At 30.8% G+C, this 5,247-nt stretch overlaps 1 pseudogene; it reads left to right on the top strand.

Moving 5' to 3' along the window:
- The first annotated feature begins 2,518 nt into the window (after window positions 1-2,518).
- Window positions 2,519-3,124, top strand: LOC125862941 (ARS-binding protein 1-like; annotated as a pseudogene).
- The last annotated feature ends 2,123 nt before the right edge of the window (window positions 3,125-5,247 follow it).

Here is a 5,247-nt window from a genome sequence, read left to right as displayed (position 1 = left end):
AAAGAAGAAAAAAAGAAAGCTCTGTTCTCCCATGGCTCCCAAGAAAAGGGAAAAGAAGAAGTCACCCGCCATTGTTAATCGAAGAACTTCTCTCAGAATGAAGGCTGAACCTGGTCCTCCTCACTCACCCGAAACAAACACTTCTGATAGCGGCGGTGGAGCATCTTCTTCCATGGATTCCGTGAAAAGGGAAAATGTGGAGTCTCCTGCCATTGTTACTGAAAGCTCTACTGGGAAACGCCGAAAAGTGAAATCGGAGACTTCTAATACTGATCAGATTGGTTCAGTCAGTTCTTCCAAGAAAAGGGAAAATGTGGAGTCTGCCGCCATTGTTACTGGAAGTTCTACTAGGCAACTTCGAACAGTGAAATTGGAGCCTTCTTCTTCAGGTGAGATTGGCCCAGTCGATTCCAAGAGCGCCATTGTTACTCAAAGCTCTACTAGGCAACTTCGAACAGTGAAATCGGAGCCTTCTTCTCCAGGCCAAATTGGATCAGTCGATTCCAAGAACGCCATTGTTACTCAACGCTCTACTGGGAAACTTCGAACAGTGAAATTGGAGCCTTCTTTTTCAGGCCAGATTGGACCAGTCGATTCCAAGACTCAAAGCTCTATTGGGCAACTTCAAACAGTGAAATCGGAGCCTTCTTCTCCAGGCCAAATTGGATCAGTTGATTCCAAGAACGCCATTGTTACTGGAAGCTCTACTGGGAAACTTCGAAAAGTGAAATTAGAGCCTTCTGATCAGATTGGATCAATCAATTCCAAGAAAAGGGAAAATATGGACACCAAAAGAAAAGTTAAGGAAGAAGACGACAGTAGTTCGAAATTAACCATCTCTGAAGTAAGGGCAAATGTGCAGCCAACTTCCGGTGTTCTCACCCGCCATGGCAAAGCCAAAATGGATTCTGAATCGAGTCTTTCTGAAGGAAAAACACCCACTTCTAGCTCGACTCGCCGGGGCAAAGCTAAAATGGAGTCTGAAACGCCCAAGAAAGAGGGAAATGGGAAGGGTACAATTAAAACAAAGGTCAATTTCTCCTGATATCACTGCAAATATCACTCAATTCAATCTTGATTCTTTGGGAGTATTGTTTGGTGTAATTGATTCTTTTCTCTGTTGAATTTCATTCATCTTCTGTAAAATTCATATTGGAATCGAAAAAATACTACTGTTAATGAAAAATTGAAACCTTTGATTTGATTCAACTTCATCTTTATGTTCCTCTGTTTTGGGTCAATCCACATTTTGCATACTCTGTTTTTGTTATTTTGCAGTCATGTTGCTCTTCTTGTCAATTTCATACTCTTGTTTCAATTTATTTGTATATTAGTATTTTTTTTAGTCCCCTTTAAAATGAATGTCTTTTTCGTTTTTTGACAAGATACGAAAGATGCTAGTCGTGTGAGTCAGAAATGAATTAACAAATATGAAGCAAGATCTACGTTCTCTCATCCCAATTACTTAATTTAAATTTTTTTCGTGGCATATTTAAGATTACGAGATTAAAAGGTATCTTCCTTAATTTAATTTATGAGTTATGACCATATGATTCAAAATTCTTCTTTGTCTTTTAAACTTTGTTAAATAAAAATCAGACAAAAAAATTGAAAAGAAAGAGAATGAATTTATAAGGGGGATTATTGTATTTAATTTATGATAGATGATAGATTTTGTTTCAAATAAATAGTGTTTCAACTTTCACATAATCAACCAGACAATAATCACATAATCAAACACTTGAAAAAAAGGGTCAAAACAACTCAAATTAATATTTTGATACTTCAATAATGATACAATACAAGGAAATGAGATCTATTTCTCACAATTTGAATAGAAGAAATGTCCATTATAGATCTCTTACGTGTGAAAATGAAAATTTCTCGAAAATGACCTTTTTAGATTTCTTGTGTGTGAAAATGAAGATTTCTCGAAAATGTCATTTTTTTTATATAATATTAAAGAAAATGAAAAATTAGATTTTACACATTTTTTAAATTTATAACAGTCAAATATTGTTTAAATGTCAAATATCGATTTAGACTCACTCCCTTCGTTTATATTATTTTTCCCCATACTAAAAATAGTTAGTACTTGTCCAATTTATGAAATAAAGATAACTTTTTATATTTTTTTCTTCTCTATCCTTAGTATCAAATAACTGCATAAAGTATAGTAAAAATCAAATTTAGAATTTCAAAACATCATTAATGAGATTAATTTAGTAAAATACATCTCTAATTAAATTTTTCATCAAGTACCGTAAAACCTCAATAAATTAATATAGGTGGGACCATGAAATTTTATTATTTTATAGGGATATTATTTAATCGATAAATTAATATTTATTAATTTAAAGAATGGTTTGAGATTTAATGAAGGTTAATTTTGATTATATCAAAATCATTGTATCTTACTAATTTATGCATCATATTTATTGATTTCACATATAAAAAATATTATACATAAAGTACAAGGAATACATCAAAATCATTGTATCTTTACTAATTTCAACCTTGTGATGCTAGGATAATAAGAGCTTTCAAGATGCATTATCGAACAGATTTTATTGTAGGATATTAGAAAGCAATGAAGTGGGACAAACTGATCCTGCAAAGATTAATGTTTTGGATGCTATCAATTTTGCAATCCCTGTTTGGACAACAAATGTTCAGCAAGAGACATTAGCAAATTGTTTTCGACATTGTAAAATTCGTTCAGGGGATGCAATCTCAGAGAATTTGAATGAACCTACTTGTGAAATGTAATTCATGAACTTGAGGTCATGATTAATGATTTTGGTTACCACAGTAAAATGGATGTCAATAACCTATTGGATTATCGAGGTGAAAGTGATACATGTTCAGAGGTTCAGAGCTTAGAAGAAATAATGAATACCATCAAAAAAAGCAATGTTGATGATGAAGTTGAAGGTGATATTATACCTTTGGAACCAGTTACGCGTAAGGAAACACTTATCGCATCTAAAACTCTTTACAATTTTATGGTGCAGTTCGAAAAGACAACACTGGAGCTCTTGGATGCAATAAGAAAAGTTAGAGATGAGCTTCAACTAAATTTAAATTTTAAGAAAAAAAGAACACAATAGAATCATATTTCACTAAATTGTCTTAGATATATTTGTACTTTTAAAGAATTATTAATTTATGATATTAATGGGACCATATATTTATATAGGGGCCTTCTGGAAATATATTATCTTATTATCTTATCGAAATTGATGATTTTTTCTATCGGCCCGCCCAAGTCAGGAACGAAGAAAAGTATTATTTTAGAGAGATTATTAATTTACCGAGTATTAATTTATAGTGGTTTTAGTGTAGTATGAAACAAATGTAAAGTATTATATCAACCAAAAACCTCTCGAATTCAATAATGTTGTTATAGACCGTGTATATTGATTTTAACTAAATAATTTTGAAAGTCTCAAACAAAAGACCAACACATTTAATATTTTTCCCCATTTGAATGGATTCATTGAATTTTTCATCTTCTTAAAAAAGAAGAAATGTAAGTTATTATAATCTGAATTCAAAGAGTTTTTCAATATATATCTATATATAAAAGGGTAATTGGTGAATAGTCATACATATATTATCAAAATTCAAAGCTCTGTTTCTCCATGGCTCTGAAGAAAAGGGTAAATATGGAGTCCTACACCATTGTTACTCGCAGTGCCAAAAAAGGCAAAACCAAATTGGCGCCTTCTGCAAACACTCGTTCATCTAAGAAAAAGGCAAATATAAATCAGATTCGATCACGCAATTTCAAGATAGCAAAATTAACCATCTCTACCCCGCATTCTTCAGCACCAAAAATGATGCAGAGTTCTGGGGTTCTCACTCGGGGTATGATATATCGTGCTAAAGGCAAAACTAAAGAGATTGATAATATTCTGCCTATAATTTTTGAGGTGGAAAGCCCCTCGTCCTCCGTAGCATCGAGGAAAAAAGGGACAAAAGTGGAGAACTCCACGATCAAGACTCGCCGGGGCAAAGCTAAATTGGATTCTGACCCACAAGTACAGCCAAAATCCAACAAGGGATTTTAGTTGATGATGATTTTTATTTTTATGAGAAATCTTTGTTATTAGAAATTTAATAAGAGTATATTCTTCTGTTTAATTTATAAATGATTATAAGATATCATGATTTCTTGATAAATTGTAAAGGGATCATTGTATTAAATTTTGAATAGATGATAAATGAAAATGTTTTTTGATCTAATGAATCATTGCCTATCGTGGTGCATCATAAAATTATTAATTGTTTTGTCTGTGAATTATCGTGCAAAAGAGATTATACATAATGAATTAAGTTAGCAAACTTTACTCACTTATATCTTGTTGAAAGCTTTATTGGAGTGTTCAAATATCATGTTTTTTAGGTACTAATTTTAGTAAAGGTGTCTGAAAAAATTGAAGTCAACCAAGAAAAGAAAAAATAGTGGTTATAGGAACATATGACAAAAGAGAGTTACTTAAATAGTAAGCATTCTTTATAATTTTTAATTGATTGTCAGTTTGAATCGATTACTAAGAAAGCAAAAAGGTGAGAGCTCTATGTATATCAAAATTTTAAGATAAACCACTTTGTTCTATGTGTTTCATCTTCCATAGTTTTTGCATGTAAACACAAGATTGATCTGTACGTTACATCTTTTGAATGAATGAATTCCCCATAGATTTCATTCTAAACTTGAGTCAAAGTTTTTTTCTTTAATCGACATGATTTTCATTAATTAATCAGTAAAATATATCGTTAATATAAATAATTTTTATATCATCACGTTAACATCAATCATCTTCGTAATAGTATAATTTTTTTTTATAAAATTACTTGTCTACAACAACTTTTTCTTTTTTGATGATATAATAACTAATCATCTTTACAGAAATAGAATCTACAATATTACCAATAATAGGTCTAAAGATTTTGATCAACTATTTTGATACTTTAATAATAATAATTAAACCAAGAGAATTATATTGTATTTCTTTTTCATAATATTCTTAGTATTAAATAACTAGATAAAATAGTACTAGTAGTCATTAATTTAGTAAAATCTCAAAATCAATGATATTGTTATAGAAAAGTTTGACCGAATACATTGATTTTAATCCATCAATTTTGAAAGTCTAAAAGGCTAATTTTAATCAAAACAGAAGATAACTCCTTAAAAAAAATTCTCCATTTAAATGAATTGATTTTGAATTTTTGATCTTC

This window comes from Solanum stenotomum, chromosome 4 (genome assembly GCF_019186545.1).
Source record: "Solanum stenotomum isolate F172 chromosome 4, ASM1918654v1, whole genome shotgun sequence".
NCBI classification, from domain to species: domain Eukaryota; kingdom Viridiplantae; phylum Streptophyta; class Magnoliopsida; order Solanales; family Solanaceae; genus Solanum; species Solanum stenotomum.
Note: the sequence above shows the minus strand (reverse complement) of the source record. Positions and strands in the feature narration are given on the sequence as shown.